General features: G+C 48.1%; 1 protein-coding gene across 2 annotated transcripts in view; it reads right to left on the bottom strand.

Moving 5' to 3' along the window:
- TMEM140 (transmembrane protein 140) overlaps window positions 1-24,271 on the bottom strand; it is a 161,659-nt gene that overhangs the window by 19,761 nt on the left and 117,627 nt on the right. Inside the window, exons 3-4 of one of the 2 annotated variants that reach the window (XR_013603781.1) lie at window positions 2,354-2,491; window positions 1,547-1,666 (exon numbers count right to left, since the gene is read on the bottom strand). The gene's annotated coding sequence lies outside the window, so the exon portion shown is untranslated. Of the gene's footprint in view, window positions 1-1,546; window positions 1,667-2,353; window positions 2,492-24,271 lie in introns of those variants that run through there. The other variant, XM_078670436.1, reaches the window with a different exon arrangement.

Genomic DNA, 24,271 nt, shown 5'->3' with positions numbered 1-24,271 from the left:
AGCCAAAGTAGTGCCCCCTAGACTCCCTTGGCAGGAAACCACAAGAAGGGTATATAGCTGAATGCAAAGTTGATTCTACTTCATCATAGCTTAAATTATGTGCAACTAACTGTGGCATACTTACTCCGTTTCTATTTATTAGTTAAGCAGTGCCCGCTACGGAGTTGTAAATGAGTACCAGAGAATCCGCTCTGGTCTGCTGAAACTATTCATATAGCGCACGCGTGTAGAAGCTTCGTGGCACTGATCGAGAATACATCACAAGGGAAAGTATGGATTGATCATCACTCAGAGAATATACACACGCCAACTGAAGAAACACCCATGTTTTTAATGCTTTCGTGAGTTTCAAGAGGCAAGGGTCTCTTGAATTGATTCAGGCAAGGGCCTGGATTCCAGTATTTGATGGTGGAGTCTGAAACTGCTGGTCTCTTTTCCTTAACGTCCTACACTTGGGGTCAGAGTTGTGCTTGAGAGGCTGAACAAAAGGTTCAGCTAGGTACATATCTTCTGAATCTCACAATAATAATCTTTTTTTTAAAATAAAAAAAACACACACACTCATTAGTTAAGTCATGGTATATGGCCTTTTGTGCAGATGACATGGACTTTAAAATCACTCTACTTCTGAAAGGAAAAAGGATTGTCAGGTAGGAAAGATGATCCCTTCAAGACAATGCCCGAAACAGATGGGCAGCGCTGTCCTGGACCAGTGGGAGGCAGAGAATCGTTTCTGAGAGGTCTCTAGGTACAACTTTGACGCGCTCACAATTTCGACGTACAGGTCTGGCTCAAAGAGGGGAAATGTTCTCTTAAGAACTGACAACTGTAGAACTTTGCAAACATTGGCCACTTTGGTCTACTGGCTTTCAAGAGAAAGTTTCCTATCAACACAGATGCCCAAAAACTGTTGGTGAGTTTTGGAGAGGGAGCCATTATCTAGGGTCTGAAGCTGGTTTCCGAATGTGGGGCTTTTAGGAAATTGTGGGGGCAAGTTTGAAGAAATGACTAGACATCCATACCCATTCTGAGACACACACACATTCAAATTCTGACGACGAGCTGCCTCAGGTAATCCTCTTGATTCCTGTGAGCCCAAAGATCAGGTGTGTGAAATGTGTATATATGTAAATACGGGGCCCGGGCAGATGTAATCATGTAGATGTAAAAAAAAAAAAAAGTTAGAAGACAGACCGTTGCTGATTGCTTTGGGTTCGGAAACAGAAATGAGTAGCCCGTCATTCGATAAGATTCCAACTGGGTCAATATCGTGACAGAATAGCCTGCTTCAGGTGGTCCAATAGCCAAGATCATGCCATCGATGGCGTTAAATGATGGCGTTAAATGCTGCTCACCAATCTAATAATAATAAAAGCACCGAGGCACCACCACTGGCCACGCTCTCTCGCCCAATGCTTCGAGTCTGCGCATTGACCTTTCGGTGTCTGGGCCTCAGTTTTCAAAAATATCTCGAAGTCTATTCTAAATCTCAGGGCGTCTTTATTCGTTTACACGTAAGTGAACTTTTTTAACTGGTTCTACTTACCGAGCCTTAAAGAATTTCAGATGCAGCAACCCGGCTGGGGCTCTGCTGCCCGACGTGAGACCCCGAGGACCGGCTTCCAGGCAGGACGGCAAGGCCAACCGCGGCCACCGGACTTCACACCTTAAGTACAGATAAACAGAAGAAGAGTGTGAAGAAAGGAAGGGCGAAGTCTAGGTAGAGAAAGCAGCATATATTCAGACGGTGCGAGTCAGTGATCGCTATATACAGATCTAACAAAGCACAGCTGTGTGTTTGGTCCCACAATGCTGTGCGTGCATTTGACCAGGCCCGCCAATCAAAAGGGGCTGTTGCAGCGTTGCTCGCGTACATTCGAAATACGCTGCCTGTTGACCAATGTGTGGATGGTCACAAAAAAACTATTTGGTGTTTCTAGATCAAACATTATCAAACTGGTTGTTTTTACCTGCTAGAATAGAGAAAGGACTTTTGTCATCAGTTGGACTGAACTTTTTTTTTTTTACTGGTTCTGCGAGATTCTCTTATCTCCATTTGCTGATCAGATTTGCAAGTCTCCAGTTTTCCTCCGAAATTCTCTGAGCGTGCATCATCCCCTCCGTTGTCCACCATTTATCGTACTTGTTTGCTACGTTTCTCATTCTCAACATATATTTTTTTCTACGACTCTGTTTCGCCTCTCAGTCAACCTCTTTCTCGCCCTCTCTCTCTCTCCTGCATCCCTCCTACCTCGCCTTGGTTCCAGAATCACGGAGAGTTCAGGTGCCGTCCGATATCTTATGCTTGAATTTTAGGAAAAAGATTAAAAAAATACCGCAACAAACTACTTACCAAGCCTTCAAGAATTGCAGATACAGCAACCCGGCTGGGGCTGTGCTGCCCGACGTGCGACCCCGAGGAACCGCTTCCAGGTCAGGCAGGGACGGCTAGGCCAACCGCGGCCACCGGAGTTTCTGCCGGACTTCACACCTTACGTACAGATAAACAGAAGAAAAGTGTAAAGAAAGGGCGAAGTCTAGGCAGAGAGAGCAGCATATATTCACACGGTGCGAGTCAGTGATCGCTAAATACAGAAATACTTCCAGAGCTAACGAGCTTTCTAACAAAGCACAGCTATGTGTTTGGTCCCACAATGCTGTGCGTGCATTTGACCAGGCCCAACCAATCAAAAGGGGCTGCAGCGTTGCTCGCGTACATACGACGTTGGGGCATTCCCACAAAATACGCTGCCTGTTGACCAGTTTGTGGATTGTCACAAAAAACTATTGGTGTTTCTAGAGGAGGACGTCTGTTGGGCCGCCACTTTCATTGTTTTCTCTAATATTGTATTACACTAATAATATATATATATATATATATGGCATTACTTACCATTTGTTGGCATCATTATCACTATTCTTTGCTGCCTTCTAATTCGGCAGCACGCGAGAGGCACCCCTTCCTTGTCTTTGTGTGGAGCATGGACGAAATACAGATTGATATAACTTTATCAGTGTTCGTCCGCTGCTCTTGCTATGATTCAGGTACTATCTCTCTTTTTTTTTGCATTCTTAAATAGCGCAAACTTGACCTGACCAAAATGTATTGGGGCTCTTTACACGTGCACCACTCACATTACACAAGTTTACATTCACTGTTTTAGGGAGGGATGTTTACGTTATTTGCCCAGAATCACAAGATACTGATATGCCTAAGAGATTCGAACCTGGTACACCAGTTCTAAAGTCGGCATCTCTGGCCGTAGCGCCACATCCTTCTGCCCTTTCCTACCAACTCCACCATTCAGATTAGGCATAGTGTTATTTTAGCCATGTTGCACAGCAGTTGACTGTTGACAGTGTCATAGCTGATTTATTCTGTTTACTTTCAGCCATGTTGCAGCTGCGCTGCTGTTCAACATGGCAAAAAACATTGGTAAAGCCACTAAATATCGCATAGGTAAGGCTATTGTTTTGCCAATGCTTGTTTACACTTCCCCTTTTCTATGTTGCTTGCCCTCCCACTGTACAGGTTGCTCATCTCCACCCATCATAAGAAAATAAAAGGTGCTGTGGTGCGGCCAGCACTTTCAGTTGTGCTGCAGAGCAGCAGCTCTGCTCTGCATTATGTCTAGAAGGCAATAGCAAAGCCAATAGCGTTTGCATATGCAAAAGCTATTTGTTTTGCCAATGCTTGTTTTTTGCCGCTGGCGCAATCCTTGTAGACACAGCATCTGACTGAAAGAGCAGGGTGTCCCTTGGAATTCCATGCCTCCTCAGACAGCGGAGGGCAGGCGCATGACTCGGAGCCGCTCTGTCCAGAACAATCCAGCCTCGAAAAGCAAATCACAAGTCTACACAGATGTCACTCCGCATCAGAAAAATATACATCAGTGGGGGCGGGTAATAACTAACTTTTCCAACTGACTCAATGTCTTGGGGCAGTTTCAAGGTACCTCAATCCCGCCCTCCTAACAGTCCTGGTCCTTACACAGAGTTCTGACATGCACCTCCATCCTGCACACCTAACACAACCGGGACCAATGAGCAGCCTCGACAATGTACATCAACAGAGCCTTTCTAGATGTGCAAGGAACCACTCTGAGCTCTCCCAAAGCACTTCAGCCCTACCATCCTTATAATACTGGAACTCACAGTAGGCTATGTACTTCTATTCCAGCACTCCTAAAAAAACTGGGACCCACACAGCTCTATCACTGGAGAGGTGTGGTGCAGCGGCCAGAGTGGCTGACTCCGGAGCGCAGGGCTTGCGGTTCGATCGCCAGCAGCAGCTCAGCTCAGCATCATTTGACTCTGGGCAATAGCTCACTTAGGGCCATATGTAGGAAGGCTATTACCGGTCGGTAACAGCCGAAATCGGCTGTTACCGACCAGTAATAGCCTTTTCAGATGTAGGTGGTATATTTACCGATTCTGTAAATAACGAATCATCATTTACCGATTCGGTATTTACCGCATTTTAAAGAGTGCTTTTGTGCTTTAAGGATTCGTTATTTACCACCAACTATTAGTTGGTGGTAAATAAGGAGTTCCTATGTAAATGCAAATCTGTGCATTTACACCTGTGCCATGTGACATGTATGTATGCCAAATGTGCACACCAGCACTATTATGGGGTGCAACAGGGTGTCAAAGTGCCATCCTGCCACCCTTGACTCTTTCCCTATTTTACCGAACCGATTCGGTAATTCACATTAATTCCTATGGGCCTGGAATGAATGGCAATTACCGAATCGGTAAATACCGAATCTTAACGATTCGGTATTTTTTACCGACTTTTTATCTAAATTGCATTTACCGATTGGAAAATACAGAATCGGTAAAATTCGGTATTTTCGAATCTGTAAATTCCAATTACCTACATCTAGCCTTTAATCTCTCCGACAGCCTCCAGCGTCTCAATACTTTTAGGGGTGATAAGTCGCGCTTTACAAATCTGGAATTATAATTATTATTATGAATGTACATGTCCACTAGCAATTCTGTGTGATGCTTCCTCATAGTCCCTGTACGTCTTTCCTGTGCAACTTCGAACACTACAGGAATTTCCCCTACATACACAAACACAGCATTTTAGGATTGTGTTCCCTTCATTATAGTGCATCTATATACGTCAGGGTTTTAAGTGGGCCGGGTCCCTCTGTGTCTCAGACCCAGTAGTAATTAGGAAAAGGGAGCCTGAGACGGGTGCCTACAGAGACCTATATTCAAGTCCTTAAATTTACTGGTAAAAACACTGATCAATTTATGAACAATGAATGTAAGGAAAATGCTACTTACCAGTATGCATCTGTTCTTGGCATGTAGGGCTGCAGAACCACACACTTTTGCATTAGATCACCATCTGGTGGTGGGCCCGGATGATTACACTTTGTTGTTGTCTTGGAAGAGTCTATTGTCTGCTGGGTGACTCCTCCCTTAGACTGTAGTGCGCATGGGCATCGACTCCATCCTCAGATTGTTTTCGCCATTTGGGCAAATGATGGAGTTGTATCATTACAGATAAGGATGACCATGTATTGTGTATCTAAATAAGATAATACTGGAACAGATATAGGTAGCCGGGGAGGGGGTGGGCGTGTGTGGTTCTGCAGCCCTACATGCCAAGAACAGATGCATACTGGGAAGTAGCATTTTCCGTTCGAGACATATGGGCTGCAGACCACACACTTTTGCATAGATTGCACAGAAGTTTCTCCCTTAGCGGCGGTCACCCACATCTGTTGCAGTAGTTTGAAATAATGTCTTTAGTACAGCCTGGCCCACATTTGCTTGTTGTTTTGCCTGCACATCTACACAATAGTGTTTTGTAAATGTGTGTGTAGTAGACCATGTAGCTGCTTTACAGATATCATCTAATGGTATGTTTCCTAAGAATGCCATAGATGCTCCTATCTTACGGGTAGAATGAGCCCTAGGAGGAATGGTTAAAGTGCGTTTTGCTTTGTGGTAGCAAATTTGAATACACTTAACAATCCGCCTGGCAATGCCTGATTTTGAAATAGAATTGCCTTTATGTGGAGGCAAAAAGGACACAAACATTTGTTTAGTTTTACGAAAAGGTTTTGTCCTATCTATGTAGTATAGAACTGCTCTTTTTACGTCTAGTGTGTGAAGAGCTCTTTCTGCAACTGTTTGCGGTTGTGGAAAAAATACTGGCAACTCAATGGATTGGTTGAGATGGAATTGTGAAATGACCTTTGGCAGAAACTTTGGATTTGTCTTGAGAACCAGTTTATTGTGATGAAGTTGTATAAATGGTTCTTGAATTGTTAATGCCTGCATCTCACTCACTCTTCGTAGGGATGTAACTGCTACTAAAAAGGCAACTTTCCATGTAAGAAACTGTAAATCACACTTATGCAATGGTTCAAATGGTGGACCCATAAGTCTTGTGAGAACAATATTTAAATTCCAGACTGGAGAAGGTGGTATTCTCGGAGGAATTATTCATTTAAGTCCTTCCATAAACGTTTTGATTGCAGGTACTCTAAACAATGACAAATGTTTTCTGTTTTGGAGATATGCCGCTATAGCCGCTAGATATAATCTAATTGAAGAGTATGCTAAATTAGATTAGATGTAATAGATAGCATATGATCTTTTGTATTGAAACATCTAAGGGGTTAACGTTGTTATTTGTACAATATACAACAAATCGTTTCTACATTGCCACATAACATGTGTAGGAGAGTAGGGTCTGCAATCCTATGATCACCCAGATTTTTGCTTTTTGCTTCACTGGTTTACGACTTTCCCTGGCTGTGGGCCTGCTAATCAGACCCACAGCCTAGCTGTTCTCTCTAATCCAAATTGTACCCAGGTACTGAATTGGCCCTGGGCCCTCTCAAGTCCCTGTACCCAGGGCTGAGGTGCACCCAGAAGTCTCCCAGGGGCTGCAGCATGCATTATGCCACCCCTGGGCTGACTAACTAAATCAGACACAACTGGCTGCTTGACAGCTGGGGCAGAGTGGTGTACCCACCCTCTGCTGTAGATATAGTACTCCTATATCTAAACCTAAATGGACACACAGATCTCCTATCAGTCACTCCTATGGCAGGCCTTGACAATCCTGAAGGCAGAGTGCTTGGAATCGTGTGAGATAGTGCTCTGGCATGAGCTGAGCCTGTCTGCGGCTTTCGGGATCCATCCCTTAGCCGTTTCCATGATATCGCATACCATATACTCTTAAGTGCATTATAATCCTCGCGGTTATATGCCAACTCTGGCATCGCTTTATCAAAACATGTCGAGTAAGGTGTCATACGAATTGGAATACTAACCCCTCGCCAATTCTGGCGACGGGGTTAGCATTCCACCCTTCTAGAGGGACACGACATGTATGTAACCTGTAACCCCAGTTAAAGTCAGACATAGCCTTAGCTCCACAAAATGGATGCTGCCACCGAGACACAAGTCTGCCCTCCTGCTGCTGGGAGTCCTCCCAGAACAGGAGGCAAGGACAAAGGGTTTCCTGTCAGGGGCGGTGCCAGCACCGTCCCAGACAGGATTTTGTGTATCCTAGGTAGGCAGGGCTTTAGAGGAAGGTGACTGCAAGTGGCACCCCGGTGCTCACTGTGCATAGGCCGGCTGAAACCAGTTCCAGGGGCACTCCAGCCCCTGGCCTGGGGAAAGCCCGCCAAAGGAGAGGGGTGTAACCACCCCCCTCCTAGTCCCACCCATAGGGCAGGACTTAGTCGCGTGCCAGCCCCTTTTTGCAGGATAAAGGTAGGAACTGGCCCCCTTCCAAATCAGATCATCTTTGAATCCTGAAACTACTTTCCACGAAAGGAACTCAAGATTTCTTCCCAAGATTCTCCCTTGTGACTAAGGAGTAGTCACCCTGCAGCAGCAGGCACCAACCAAGCATCGCGGTTTGTTGCCAGTCTCTCCTTCGGATCAAGACTGCTCCAGCACGACGAGAACCGGCTTCCCTGCCACCTCTGACCTCAACCTACATCATCAGCCCAGCTGTGATCCGTGGGTGTGACGAGACCTCGAGGGACCGGCCATCTTCAGAACTGCACGACGCTTGTCCAGCACGACTCCCGAGTGACCCTCGACTGAGTGCTTTGGGGTAAGAGAAGCCCCGACCCTGAGCAGCTCCAGCACCGAAGTTCAGCCCCCCTGCATCCACGAGATCTGCGTGGGGCCCTTCTGCTCTTTGCTGCCAACCGCGTTGTCCAGGTCGCTTGCCCGTTTGGCTAGTGGCCCCCTCACGACGCTCCACGACAACAAACACTGCTGGTCTGGTTGCTCCAGACTAGCCCTTGCTCCCCTCCAAAAGAGGAGCACCCTGGACCCTCCTTGTCCACTCAAGACGCCATTTTAGGTCCACCGCGTGGGCCTTGCATTTGCCAAGACTTGTTGCCCAATCCTGGGTCCAGCGACGTCGACAGCAAGAACCTTCGTGGGACAGCTCGCACCTCCATCCTGGTCGCCGACAACGCCTCCTGGTCCGAGAGACTGCAGAGCCCAGCAGCGCCCACTCACCTGACTGCGGTGACTTCGCCCGGTGCCATCCTGGTGCCCACTTAATCACTGGCTAGTGATTCAGAACTTGGTCCCCTCTGCTTTCAGGTCTTCTTCTTCCCTGATCCAGGCTTCGATCTCTTCGAACTTTTCTTCACTGGCCGCCTGCCAGCAACTTCTTCTTCAGGCTCCTGGTCCGTCAACGAGGGTTTCCGACGCAACTTGAACCCTATGCAGCCGCAACCCCTGGGCTAGGTAAACTGAGTACTCCGGTGCTCCAGCATAGTCCAACACTCTAAGTGTTCGGATCCACTCCCGTTTTCGTCCCAGCTAGTCGGGTTCGCCCGAGAACAGTGACTTTGTAAATTCTAGCTTCCATAGATTGTCCCGCATCCCGCGTGAGAGTGCACACTCTGCACCTGAGTTCCCTAGGCCTCCTGCTGGTAATCTAAAGGTTCAGTAGTCCAGTCCTAGCGATCCCAAAGCCTCTGAGAATAAGTACTTACCTGCTAGTAATTCGCATTCCACTTTCATAGTATATGGTTTTTCGTGCCCCTCGGGCATTTGTGTAAATTGTGCAACTTGAAGTATTTTTATAAGAGTTTTGTTGTGTGCTTAGCTCCCTGTCTCATAAAGAGCCAGGGTAGTCTTGTTATAAATAAATATCTGTTTATTTTCATAACAACTTGTGTGGTGTCCTTTCACTTGGTGTTCAAGGGGTAATGTGATGGTAAAACAGCTGGCTTAACACGCCCTCTAGAGTCTTAGCCTTAGACTGCTCGTATCCATGCTACTAGGATAGCTGGTCTATAAGGTTGACTTACAACCAATCATCAATAAGGGTTGTTTGGATTGATACATAGTGATCACTAGAATAGTGAGCACTGCATATCAGGCCAACTTCTCACATTGGTGAGCAGCGGTTGGGATTTGAGCTTGCTGTTGTTTTACCACACATATCCTAAGAATATCTTGTGAAAGATCACATAAGTACTAAAGGTACATATAACGTAGCTTAGAATACTCTGAGTTCTACTGAACCAGCTGTTGTAGCTCCTAGGGCCTAGCACACCCTAAACTACAACTCTAGCAAGGGATCAGTAGGCAAACAAATAGTGTAGGTAAGTGCACCACTTACACCTCACTAGAAAAGCATGTCTACCCAGGGAGAGTCTTCAGAGACTCCCCTTGTGGTTATTGACCCTCCACAGGTCACTTCAAGATATGCAGCTCTCAGTTTCCAGGAGATGAGACAAGTGTGTACCTCCAGGAAACGGAAACAGGGGTCTAACCCCACCATTCCCTTTCTGATAGGTCTCTTAGAGACATATGATGCGAGAAAGATTTCTCAGCTAGATGGGAATATGCCAGCCTTAGAGGGTACCACTGGGGATCCAGACCTCCACAACACTGTAAATGCAGTTGAGGAGGAGGATCCTGAGGAACTCTCTGGGGATGAGGCAGACAAAGGTCTTGAGGTAGTCAGAAGGCTAACTAGGGCCAACATAGACTTGCTTGGGCTAGGATCTGGGGGACCCCCAGTACTGACCCTAAGTAGGCCTAACCTTGGAGTTAGGAGAGATAGATCTCTTTCTAGGGACTCCAATAGATCTCTGCACTCTAATGCCTCTTCTCAGAGGAGAAGGAACTCTCCCCAAAGGAGATTGACTTCCCCTCAGAGAATAGAGCATGAAGCCAGAATGAGACAGGCTGCTCTGAGGATTGAAAGGGAAGAACTTGCCCTGGCCAAAGAAAAGCTTGCATTTGCTAGAGAGCAGCAGATGAGTGGGTTAGCTCCCACTGGTGGCAGCAATCTCCCAAGAGATAGAGAGAAGGGTTTAGACACTAAACACCTGACTAAGATAGTGCCCCCCTTTAAACAAGGGGATGACATCCAGAAATGGATGGCTGCTTTGGAGAGGGCCTGCACTGTGCAGGGCATTCCCCAGAGTCAGTGGGCAGCTATACTGTGGCTCTCCTTTGATGGCAAAGGTAGAGATAAGCTCCTCACTACAAGAGTGGAGGATGCTAACAATTACCAGGTCCTGAAGAATACACTGGTTGATGGGTTTGGCTTAACCACTGAGCAGTACAGGTTGCTGTTCAGAGACACCCAGAAAACTCAGTCTCAGGACTGGTCTGGCTTTGTGGATAGTGCCACTAAGGCTTTGGAGGGCTGGTTGCTGGGTAGCAAGGTTACTGATTACACAGGATTGTATAATCTGATGATGAGAGAACACATTTTAAATAACTGTCAGAACCAGTTGTTGCACCAGCACCTTGTTGATTCAGATCTGACCTCTCCCCAAGAATTGGGAAAGAAGGCAGACAAATGGGTCAGAACAAGGATCAAGCAGAACCAGAACCAGGGTGGTCAGAAGAAAGCAGACCAGAAGGGTAATACAAAGAGTGAACAAAATGACCAGAAGTCTTCAACAGGTCCCCAACAAACCAAAGAGGGTGGGGGTCAGGCTTCACAGCAGAAAAAGAAGACTCAAGAAGGCCAGTCAAAAAGGTGGTGCCAGTACTGTAAAAGTAAGTCTCACTGGTTTAGTGAGTGCACCAAAAGAGGAGGGCAAACCTCTACCACTACAGCCCCTAAGGCAACTGCACCCCCTAGTACAGTCAGTAGTGGTAGTGCACCTCCCAAGGGATTAGTTGGGTTAACCTTGGGAACTGAGGAGTCTGACAACTTAGTTGGCACACTCACTCAAGCTGTCCTTGTCTGTACAGGGGATATGGATATGTCCCCTGATGTAAGTCCCAATACTTTGGGCAAATACAGGCAGACACCTTTAATAAATGGCAAAATGGCTCAGGCCTATAGGGACACTTGTGCCAGTGTCACCATGGTGACACCTAACTTTGTGGACCCTGGACTGATCATGCCAGGTACAGATTTCCTGGTGACCAATGTCAGCAACGTCACTACCAGTCATAGTATGGCGATTGTTGCTTTCTCCTGGGGAGGGGTAAGTGGCCAAAAGAAAGTTGTGGTTAGTTCAGACCTCCCAGTGGATTGTTTGTTGGGCAATGATTTGGAGTCATCCCTATGGTCAGAAGTGGAGCAGAGGACTCACATGGAAATGTTAGGCTTGCCAGCACATGTGCTTGCTGTGACTAGGTCACAGGCCAGAAAATGCCCCACTGAACAGGTGCTGGATCCTGGAAGAAAGGACAAGACACCTTCCAAGAAGAAGAGCAGTAAGGGTAAGGCTTTGCCTTGCCCCAGGTTGAGGATCAAGTCTCTGAGGAGGCTGATCTGAGAGAGCTGAGGGAAACTGAGCCTAAAGAGCTTGAACTTGATCAAGTTGAGTTTCTGGGCTCAGGGGGACCCTCCAGAGAAGACCTGGGGAAGGCACAGTTAGACTGCCCTTCCCTTGAACCCCTCAGACAGCAGGCTGCTGCTGAGGCTGCAGGGAATGCCACAGGTGCCCACAGGGTATACTGGGAAGATGGACTCCTGTACTCTGAGTCAAGAGACCCCAAGCCTGGTGCAACCAGGAGGCTGGTCATCCCCTTGTCTCTGAGAGGTTTCCTTCTCACCTTGGCCCATGAGATTCCCCTTGCAGGTCACTTAGGTCAGACAAAGACTTGGGACAGACTTGTCTCACACTTTCACTGGCCCCACATGAATGAGAATACCAAGGAGTTTTGTCGCTCCTGTGTCACTTGCCAAGCCAGTGGTAAGTCAGGTGGCACAACAAAGGCCCCCCTCATACCACTACCTGTGGTGGGGGTTCCCTTTGAAAGAGTGGGGATTGACATTGTTGGTCCAATGGAACCCCAGACAGCATCAGGGCACAAGTTTATACTGGTGGTGGTGGACCATGCCACCAGGTACCCTGAAGCTATTCCACTTAGGACCACTACAGCCCCTGTAGTGGCAAGAGCCCTAGTTGGAGTGTTTTCCAGAGTGGGCTTCCCTCAGGAGGTTGTTTCTGACAGAGGTGCAAACTTCATGTCAGGATATCTGACTGCAATGTGGAAGGAATGTGGTGTTAACTGCAAGTTCACCACACCCTATCATCCACAGTGCAATGGGCTTGTTGAGAGATTCAACAGGACCCTCAAAGGGATGATTCATGGACTACCTGAAAAGCTCAGGCGTAGATGGGATGTCCTGATACCCTGCCTCCTGTTTGCTTACAGAGAGGTCCCACAGAAGGGGGTTGGCTACAGCCCTTTTGAACTTCTGTATGGGCATCCTGTAAGAGGACCCCTGTGTTTGGTGAAGGAAGGATGGGAGAGACCTCTCAAAAAGCCTGCAACCAACATAGTGGACTATGTACTTGGTCTCCGCTCCAGGATGGCTGAGTACATGGAGAAGGCATCCAAAAACCTAGAGGCCAGCCAAGAACTCCAAAAAGCTTGGCATGACCAAAAGGCTGTCCTGACTGTATACCAGCCTGGACAGAAGGTGTGGGTACTGGAGCCAGTGGCCCCAGCAGCCCTCAAAGACAAATGGTCTGGGCCCCACACCATCATTGAGCAAAAGGGAGAGGTCACCTACCTGGTGGACCTTGGAACCCCCAGGAGCCCCCTCAGGGTGCTCCATGTGAACAGGCTCAAGGCATATGTCGACAGGAAGGACATGAGCTTGCTCATGGCCACAGATGAGGGACAGGAGGAAGAGAGTGACCCTCTCCCAGACCTGCTCACTCAGAATCCTGATGATGGATCAGTAGATGGTGTTGTCTTTTGTGGCAGCCTCTCTGAACATCAGCAGCAGGATTGCAGGCAAGTTCTGCAATCCTTCAGACATATGTTCTCTCTGACACCCAGCCAAACTGATTGGTGTACCCATGAGGTTGACACTGGAGACAGTCTGCCTGTCAAGAGTAAAATCTACAGGCAGCCTGATCATGTCAGAGACTGCATCAAAACAGAAGTGCAGAAAATGTTGGAGTTGGGAGTCATTGAGCCCTCAGATAGCCCTTGGGCTAGCCCAGTAGTTCTAGTGCCAAAGCCTAACACCCAGGGTGGTAAGAGAGAGATGAGGTTTTGCGTAGACTACAGAGGCCTCAATGCAGTCACTAAGACTGATGCCCACCCAATACCAAGGGCAGATGAACTTATAGATAGATTGGCTTCTGCCAACTACTTAAGCACATTTGACCTGACAGCTGGGTATTGGCAAATCAGGTTAGCTGAGGAAGCCAGGCCCAAGACAGCATTTTCTACCCCTGGTGGTCATTATCAGTTTGTGGTAATGCCCTTTGGGTTGAAGAATACCCCTGCCACCTTCCAAAGGTTGGTGAATCAAGTTCTCACTGGGATGGATGACTTCTGTGCAGCATATCTGGACGATATTGCTGTCTTTAGCTCCACCTGGGAGGATCACCTGGTCCACCTGAGGAAAGTGTTAGAGGCCCTGCAAAAGGCAGGCCTCACTATCAAGGCCACTAAGTGCCAGATAGGGCAGACACAGGTTGTATACCTGGGCCACCTTGTAGGTGGAGGCCAGGTTCAGCCACTGGAGAGTAAGATACAGGCCATCAAGGACTGGGCTCCTCCAATCACCCAGACTCAGGTTCGAGCTTTCTTGGGCCTGACTGGGTACTATAGGAAGTTTGTCAGAAATTATGGGTCCATAGTGACCCCCCTTAATGACCTGACAAGCAAGAAGATGCCAAAGAAAGTTCAGTGGACAGCAAGCTGTCAGAAAGCATTCGATGACCTAAAGAAGGCCATGTGCACATCACCTATCCTAAAGAGTCCAGACTTCTCCAAACCATTCATTGTCCAAACAGATGCTTCTGAGTTGGGTGTGGGAGCTGTTCTATCTCAGCTGAATTTTGATGGCAACGACCAGCCAATTGCTTTCATTAGCAGAAGGCTGACCCCCAGAGAGAAAAATTGGTCAGCTATTGTGAGGGAGGCCTTTGCTGTGGTATGGGCCCTGAAGAAGTTGAAGTCCTACTTGTTTGGAACTCACTTCACAGTTCAGACCGACCATAAGCCCCTCTTATGGCTAAGTCAGATGAAGGGTGAAAACCCCAAACTACTTAGGTGGTCCATTTCCCTACAGGGGATGGATTTTACAGTGGAGCACAGACCTGGTACTGATCATGGCAATGCCGATGGGCTCTCCAGGTATTTCCACTTAGAGCAAGAAGACTCACCTGGTCAAGGTTAGTTTATTGTCCCAAAGTTTGGGGGGGGTCATGTAGGAGAGTAGGGTCTGCAATCCTATGATCACCCAGATTTTTGCTTTTTGCTTCACTGGTTTACGACTTTCCCTGGCTGTGGGCCTGCTAATCAGACCCACAGCCTAGCTGTTCTCTCTAATCCAAATTGTACCCAGGTACTGAATTGGCCCTGGGCCCTCTCAAGTCCCTGTACCCAGGGCTGAGGTGCACCCAGGAGTCTCCCAGGGGCTGCAGCATGCATTATGCCACCCCTGGGCTGACTAACTAAATCAGACACAACTGGCTGCTTGACAGCTGGGGCAGAGTGGTGTAGCCACCCTCTGCTGTAGATATAGTATTCCTATATCTAAACCTAAATGGACACACAGATCTCCTATCAGTCACTCCTATGGCAGGCCTTGACAATCCTGAAGGCAGAGTGCTTGGAATCGTGTGAGATAGTGCTCTGGCATGAGCTGAGCCTGTCTGCGGCTTTCGGGATCCATCCCTTAGCCGTTTCCATGATATCGCATACCATATACTCTTAAGTGCATTATAATCCTCGCGGTTATATGCCAACTCTGGTATCGCTTTATCAAAACATGTCGAGTAAGGTGTCATACGAATTGGAATACTAACCCCTCGCCAATTCTGGCGACGGGGTTAGCATTCCACCCTTCTAGAGGGACACGACATGTATGTAACCTGTAACCCCGGTTAAAGTCAGACATAGCCTTAGCTCCACAAAATGGATGCTGCCACCGAGACACAAGTCTGCCCTCCTGCTGCTGGGAGTCCTCCCAGAACAGGAGGCAAGGACAAAGGGTTTCCTGTCAGGGGCGGTGCCAGCACCGTCCCAGACAGGATTTTGTGTATCCTAGGTAGGCAGGGCTTTAGAGGAAGGTGACTGCAAGTGGCACCCCGGTGCTCACTGTGCATAGGCCGGCTGAAACCAGTTCCAGGGGCACTCCAGCCCCTGGCCTGGGGAAAGCCCGCCAAAGGAGAGGGGTGTAACCACCCCCCTCCTAGTCCCACCCATAGGGCAGGAATTAGTCGCGTGCCAGCCCCTTTTTGCAGGATAAAGGTAGGAACTGGCCCCCTTCCAAATCAGATCATCTTTGAATCCTGAAACTACTTTCCACGAAAGGAACTCAAGACTTCTTCCCAAGATTCTCCCTTGTGACTAAGGAGTAGTCACCCTGCAGCAGCAGGCACCAACCAAGCATCGCGGTTTGTTGCCAGTCTCTCCTTCGGATCAAGACTGCTCCAGCACGACGAGAACCGGCTTCCCTGGCACCTCTGACCTCAACCTACATCATCAGCCCAGCTGTGATCCGTGGGTGTGACGAGACCTCGAGGGACCGGCCATCTTCAGAACTGCACGACGCTTGTCCAGCACGACTCCAGAGTGACCCTCGACTGAGTGCTTTGGGGTAAGAGAAGCCCCGACCCTGAGCAGCTCCAGCACCGAAGTTCAGCCCCCCTGCATCCACGAGATCTGCGTGGGGCCCTTCTGCTCTTTGCTGCCAACCGCATTGTCCAGGTCGCTTGCCCGTTTGGCTAGTGGCCCCCTCACGACGCTCCACGACGACAAACACTGCTGGTCTGGTTGCTCCAGACTAGCCCTTGCTCCCCTCCAAAAGAGGAGCACCCTGGACCCTCCTGGTCCACTCAAGACGCCATTTTAGGTCCACCGCGTGGGCCTTGCATTTGCCAAGACTTGTTGCCCAATCCTGGGTCCAGCGACGTCGACAGCAAGAACCTTCGTGGGACAGCTCGCACCTCCAACCTGGTCGCCGACAACGCCTCCTGGTCCGAGAGACTGCAGAGCCCAGCAGTGCCCACTCACCTGACTGCGGTGACTTCGCCCGGTGCCATCCTGGTGCCCACTTAATCACTGGCTAGTGATTCAGAACTTGGTCCCCTCTGCTTTCAGGTCTTCTTCTTCCCTGATCCAGGCTTGGATCTCTTCGAACTTTTCTTCACTGGCCGCCTGCCAGCAACTTCTTCTTCAGGCTCCTGGTCCGTCAACGAGGGTTTCCGACGCAACTTGAACCCTATGCAGCCGCAGCCCCTGGGCTAGGTAAACTGAGTACTCCGGTGCTCCAGCATAGTCCAACACTCTAAGTGTTCGGATCCACTCCCGTTTTCGTCCCAGCTAGTCGGGTTCGCCCGAGAACAGTGACTTTGTAAATTCTAGCTTCCATAGACTTTGTCCCGCATCCCGCGTGAGAGTGCACACTCTGCACCCGAGTTCCCTAGGCCTCCTGCTGGTAATCTAAAGGTTCAGTAGTCCAGTCCTAGCGATCCCAAAGCCTCTGAGAATAAGTACTTACCTGCTAGTAATTCGCATTCCACTTTCATAGTATATGGTTTTTCGTGCCCCTCGGGCATTTGTGTAAATTGTGCAACTTGAAGTATTTTTATAAGAGTTTTGTTGTGTGCTTAGCTCCCTGTCTCATAAAGAGCCAGGGTAGTCTTGTTATAAATAAATATCTGTTTATTTTCATAACAACTTGTGTGGTGTCCTTTCACTTGGTGTTCAAGGGGTAATGTGATGGTAAAACAGCTGGCTTAACACGCCCTCTAGAATCTTAGCCTTAGACTGCTCGTATCCATGCTACTAGGATAGCTGGTCTATAAGGTTGACTTACAACCAATCATCAATAAGGGTTGTTTGGATTGATACATAGTGATCACTAGAATAGTGAGCACTGCATATCAGGCCAACTTCTCACAACATGCTCTAGTGGTAGGACGTCTTGCCTCTTTAATGACATCCATGCAATCAGGAGGTAAATTTAGATATCCAAACTCTAAGACCTCAGGAGCCAAATCGCTAGATTGAGCTGCATTGGGTCTGGATGCTTAATCTCTCCATGGTTCTGTGTTAGTAGATGTGGGGAGAGTTTTAGTTTGTGGTGTGGTACTACAGAGAGCTGCAGTAGCGTTGTGTACCATGGCTGTCTCGCCCACGTTGGTGCTATTAGAATCAATGTGAGAGAATGTTGTCTTAGTTTGCGTACCACCAATGGAATTAGTGGGGGAGGCGGAAAAGCATACGCAAATTTGTTTGACCAGTTCATCCATACCGCATTGCCTTTGGATAACGGGTGTGGGTTCCTGGCGGCGAAGCTTAGGCATTTGGAGTTGCTTTGTGTGGCAAACAGATCTATCTCTGGTTGTCCCCACATTTGAAAGAATGGCTGAAGAACTTGAGGATGAAGCTCCCATTCGTGTATCTGCTGTCTCTGATGACTTAACAGATCTGCCAATTGATTGTGAACTCCTGGTAGATGCTCTGCTAACAGAAAAATGTTTTGAGAAATGGCCCATCTCCAAATGCTCTGCGCCAGCCGGGAGAGCTGTAGGGAGTTTGTTCCTCCTTGTTTCTGAATGTAATACATTGCTGTCATATTGTCCGTCCGGACTAGTACAGCCTTGTTTGATATGTAATGTTGAAATGATTTTAGAGCTTGAAAGATTGCTAGTAACTCTAGATAATTTATGTGAAGTACTCTTTGTTTCATTGTCGATATTCATTGTACTGTGTGACTTTGTAAGTGCGCTCCCCATCCCAGTTTGCTGCAGTTACGCCTCAACCTCAGAAATTGCCCATAAGGGAGATTTTCCTTCAGTGGACGCCCACCCCGTAAACCGGTCCGACTCTACTAATCCTGCCGGCTGTTTCACAACGCTAGCGGGGAGGCACGGAGAGGCGAGTAGGTACATTGCCATTGAACCTCGCAGTAACTGTAAGTAATTCAATTCTCTGGCGGCTCTAGCATCGATCATTTTCCGGTCGACGCCCTGTGAGCCATTCTCTCAGACGAGTGTCTTTCCTCCCCTTTTTTTCCCCCCAATAGAATACGTTATCCTGCGAGGCCCAAAGCAAAGAAGCCAACTGACAGCTATTCGCTAACAAAGATCTGGGGCCTACCCGATGTCACAGGACATTTTCGCTGTGGCAACTGCAGCGTGCGCCACCTAATGAGTGACACCAAAACTTTGAATATTGAGATTGGCAAAGTGTGGAGACAACAATCCCACACTAACTGTAACAGCTGTAACGTTGTGTATCTGATCGAATGTACTTGCAACAAACGCTACATAGGAATGACAACAAGAAAGGTTAAGCAGAGAATCTGTGAGCATCGCAGCACCATCCGTTGCAAGAGAAGCGCAACAAGATTGACTGACCATTTCCTTGAAAACAATCACACGCCCAACAACATGAAATGGGCAGTGATTGAGCAAATCACCCCTGGTCCTAACATGCAGAAACGCCTATATGAGAAGGAACAGAGATGGATATATAGACTATCCACCCATGTTACAGGACTTAATGACAATATTCCTTGGGCCAGCGTCATGTGACCTGCTACTCGAATATCATGTACTGTCTCTGATCTTCCAAGCGCCTCACAATGGTCAGGCGTATGCTCTCTCTTAGTTTACTCTCCCAAAAACCGAGCTTGCAGCTACAGCCTTCCCTTGACCCGGGTATTACTAGGGTACCCCTTCTTCATCTAACCCTTGTGCCCCCACTGAAATTCTGAGTTTTATCCCCCTGTAACTATGAGTTTAATCCCCAGGGTCTGGTGGAGACCAACTATCTCACCTTTCAGTCCTGTTCCGAGTGCAAGTAATTACTAACTTCAACCCTGCACTTGGAGTGTAATCAACTTATTCTTATACCTTCGTACAGCAAAATACCCTGTTGCCTAGCGACGTTAGTCCTAATATAATCCTGAGTTGCCTAGCGACGTTAGTCTTAACATACTCCTTAGTCCTACTACTATTTCTAGGCTCGCAGCAGTGCATCATCACGCACTCGCGCCTCCCCGCCCACCCCGGAAACCGGTCCGACTCTACTAATCCTGCCGGCTGTTTTACAACGCTAGCGGGGAGGCACGGAGAGGCGAGTAGGTACATTGCCATTGAACCTCGCAGTAACTGTAAGTAATTCAATTCTCTGGCGGCTCTAGCATCGATCATTTTCCGGTCGACGCCCTGTGAGCCATTCTCTCAGACGAGTGTCTTTCCTCCCCTTTTTTCCCCCCAATAGAATACGTTATCCTGCGAGGCTTTTCCTTCCCTCTACCCCGTGAAGCCCAAAAGACCCGAAGCAGGAGTAAGCCCTGATCGCCCTCTGGTCTTTACATGTGTGGTGTTTGTATGTCTGTCTAGTGTGACTGTATGTATAATTGGATGAAGATCTCACGTCGTTGTCTATTCACGCTAATTTTAATGTGAGAAGTCGAGCCACGCACAACAAAACGCTGAGTGCTGTCGACTGATGAAATAACGACCTATTAATCACCGGGCACGCCGAAATTGATATAGTGTGCTTGTTTCAGCCTCAGGCAGGCTCAGTCTTAGTTTAATACAACATTTGTAAGCACCATCATTAATACACAATGATGAGTAGTCTTACATAACACAACCGATAACAATAAGTTCTGAATGGGATGCACAGTAAGTAAGCAGACACGTGAGAGTCAGCACGGCACGTCGTTACAGGCTTGTAACATGTATATTCGTGACCTTTCCTCTTTCTCTCCACAGGTCTTTTTGCTTTTCTCCCGCCCATTTGGGTGAGAGTTTTTGTCTACGACAGATTTTTGTCTGTAGCCTAAAGGAATTTAGGACTGGCAGGACGTTAGTGTGCCCTGACCACCCACTTTCCTACGGTCCTGACGAAAACCCGGTAACTTCCACCAGACGGGTTGAAACATGTAGACCTAACACATAGTGATACACATGGTCATAATATACCTTTCTGTATCCACACACTTGATTTTAATATTGTCCAGTAGCTTGCAAATAAAATTATTTTTCACACAAGTATACCAGGACAATTTTTAACACTTTTTTGTTCACTTCACACACACAAATACCAGCTCCACTGTAATCCAGGTGTCGCAGCACACCCTGATGGCATTCGGCTATCAGGGTGGACCCCGATGATGAAGCATGTTACCATCCAGGTTGGTGAGTGAGGGGTTTATATAAAAGAAGGACTCTTTTCTTTTTTGTAGTCATCCCACTCAGACTGTTTTCTCCGAGCAGTTTCTGATGGTACTCCTCTTATGTTTTTGTGATATTTGAACCCAGGGGACTAGGAGTACTCTCCGTTCACCTTTGTGAATTTATCCCTTACTCTCTCATTGTTTAACTATATCTAGGCAGCGCACAGATGCGAGAGTTATCCTTCTTTAACCTTTTTTTCACCTAGCTTACACCACCCACACACTAGTTACATCATGGGGGGAAACAAAGGCCTCTCTTATTCCACTGAGGAAATCGATGCCATCCTGGAAGATATCTCTGGGTTCGCCGACGCGAGTATCTCACAAACCATTTCCCAGACAGGGGATTGGGAAAAACTTTCCGAAATGAAAAGGAATAGAATTAGAACTATATTACATGGAACCATTCTTAAGGAATATGTTATGCTATGTTATGTTATATAGGCTCTTCTATAGCGCACGGCTACTCCAAGGAGTGTCCCGGCGCTTTGGCGAAGAGAAAGAAGGACGAGTACACAACATAGCAATGCTCTGAGGCCAGCACAGAATTTACAGAGAGAAGAGCCAAGTCTTCTGCTCCTTTCTGAAGGCCAGCAAATTGGCAGCTGTTCTCAAAGAGAAAGGGAGATCGTTCCAGCAACGCGGTGCTAGATACCGGAAAGAACGACCCCCGATGCGTGAGCGCCTGATAGAAGGAACCACGGCCTTGGCCTCGTAAGCAGACCTAAGAGTTCTTCTAGGAACATAGAAGGCAATCCGCTTTCCAAGATAGCTTGGGCCAATCCGGTGGAGCGCCTTGAAAACCAGAGTCAGAATCTTAAAAGTGACTCTCTTGGCGATCGTAAGCCAGTGAAGATGCTCTAAGAGCTCCGAAGCTCGCGCCCTTCTTGGAAGTCCAAAGATGGTTCTGGCCGCCGAGTTCTGCACGACCTGCAAGCGAGCCATCAGATATTTAGGAAGGCCCAAATAGAGAGCGTTCACGTAGTCAAGTCGTGAACCTATCAGGGCCTGCACAGTGATTTTTTTGTGCTGGAAGGACAATAAGGGAAGGAACTTCCGCAACATTTTGAGGATGCCGAAACACTTCCCCGTAAGCCCGATGATCTGGGGTCTAAAGGAGAGATCGACATCACACAGGAAGCCCAGATTTTTCACCTTTAATGATGCAGTATCAGGTGGAGACATATCACAAGGCCACCAAGACTTCCAGCCAGGATCCGGCTGGCAGCCAAAGAAGAGTAACTCAGACTTGTCAGAGTTACACTTCAGACTATGCCTTTGAAACCAGTTGAAAACGGCTTCCAGGCATTCCCGAATCCGACCGCTGTCGAAATCTTCCCCCTTGCTACACGAGAACAGAAGCTGGGTGTCATCAGCATAGGATATGATCTGGGCACCAAAAGATTCCGCCACCGCCGCGAGAGGGGCCATATAGATATTAAAAAGGGTGGGGCTCAGGATAGACCCCTGAGGAACCCCACCTCAAGCGGCGGCATTTCGGCTGAAAACGGAGGTGCCCAGACCACTTGCCGGCGGTTGGTTAGAAAGGACTTAAAACATTTCCACACCGTCCCACGGAAGCCAATCTCCCAGAGTCTTAAAAGGAGAGCGGCATGGGGTACGGTGTCGAACGCCGCCGACAAGTCCAGCATGACCAAGATGGCTTTACCCCCTCCATCCAGTGTCTCTCGAATGGCCTCAGTAATTTCGAGAAGAGCTGATTCCGTGCTAAAATTAGCACGGAAACCCGACTGAGAGTCGTCCAGAATGTTGTTACTCTCTATAAAGCTAGAAATAGAGAGGTGCACATGCTTCTCAATTACCTTGGCCAGAGAAGGGAGGAGGGAGATTGGTCTATAATTCGCGTGTACGAGGGGATCCAAAGATGGTTTTTTCAGCAGCAGGAGGATTAGAGCGTGCTTCCAGGCCTTGGGCACCTCTCCTGAAGTTAGGGAGGCATTAAGCAGTGGATTGAGCAGAATATTGACTGCCGATGCCACTCTCCCCAGGCACTTGGCAGGACAAGGATCAAGCGGCGAGCCGGATTTTTACCGAGACAAAAGATCAAAGGAGGAGGCAAGAGAAATAGGGGGAAAAGCCAAAAGCAGGGGGCCTTCCTCCCTATTAGATGGAAGCATAGGTGTTAGATGGCCGACAACAGAGCTCAACCCCGAGCCCGAAAAAGATCCTTGAATAAGTTTGATCTTATTAGTGAAAAATTCACTAAGTTGGTTAATCCAGGCTTCAGTATGAGCATGGGTGGGTGTACTAGAAGCTGGCGAAACAAACTCCTGTACAATTTTAAAAATTTCTTTGCTCACACTTTCTGCCGCGTCAATTCTGCGCTCAAAGTACACTTTTTTTGCTTCAAAAATGCGCTTATGATAGAGACAGATAAGCTCCCTGTATTTGCTCCTGTCCTCCAAGTCGTACATACGCCTCCAGGCCCTTTCTGCCCTCTTGCAGTCTTGGCGCATCCTGCCCAGGAGAGGAGTAAACCAGGGAGCCAATGCACGTCTGCCCATGTCGTTGCTAGGTTTGCCAGGGGCTAGCTCCTCGAATCTAATGGAGAGCCATTTCTGAAACAGTTCAATGTCTTTTTCCAGATGGCCTGTTTGCTGACAGGGATGCTGGCCGAGAGCATCAGCCAGCATGTCCGCCGTGACTCGGTGAAAAGGTCGAGACACCCTTCTAGCATCTTTCCTCCCTCTCTGATGTAACTACAGCTGGGATGCAGAATTTGATCAAAAAGTGGTCGGACCACAGTACTGGCAGAGGAGAAGAGGCCTCAATAATCCTGGTGGAAAAGATCTGATCCAACACATGGCCTTTATTGTGAGTGGGACTATCAACAAAAGGGGTCATCCCAAATGGACACACAATGTCCAAGAGTTTCATGGTGTCCAGGTCTACTAAGTTATCCATGTGGAGATTGAAATCTCCCAGAAGGATACAGTGCTCTGATCTGAGACACGGCACTGAAAGAGCAGTCTGCAGATCATCAAAGAAAGTGCCTAACGGGCCAGGAGCCCTATAGATGATGATCCCGGTGCAGGTTTGACGGGGAGATAATTTAAGAGTAAAGCCAAGGGCCTCACTGCCAGCAATATTCTCTACGGCAAAAGTCGAACAAGAAATGCTTTTGTCCGCTATAATTGCCACTCCGCCACCTCTGCCAGCACCTCTGTCCCTCATATGGATGGTATAATTTGGGGGGACAGCGGCGGCAACATCAGGGGCAGAGCAATCGCTCAGCCAAGTCTCAGTGAGAAACAGACAAGAGATTTTAGAGTCCGAAAGCAAATTCCAGATGTCTGTGGAATGCTTGCTGAGCGATCTAGTGTTAAGCAAGTAACAAGGAAAATGTAAGGGTATTGACCCAAGAGAAGGATCTTCCCTATAAGACAGATTCCAGCCACAGCCAGAGCAGCCCTTCCCGAGCGAGCGTCCGCCCGGAAAAACATGGTGGCATGATGAGGCAGAGCGTTTAAGCGATAGTAGCTCGCTTGAAGAATAAAATAACATAACGGGATAAGAAGTGTCCGCGCCGCTCACCAGGGATAGAGTGCAATGAAAGCTAAGAGCCTACCTCGACGCCCTCCGAGACGCTGA

Source organism: Lissotriton helveticus, chromosome 1_1 (assembly GCF_964261635.1).
Source record: "Lissotriton helveticus chromosome 1_1, aLisHel1.1, whole genome shotgun sequence".
NCBI classification, from domain to species: Eukaryota; Metazoa; Chordata; class Amphibia; order Caudata; family Salamandridae; genus Lissotriton; species Lissotriton helveticus.
The sequence above is the reverse complement of the archived record's forward strand: the minus strand, read 5'-3'. Positions and strand labels throughout refer to the sequence as shown.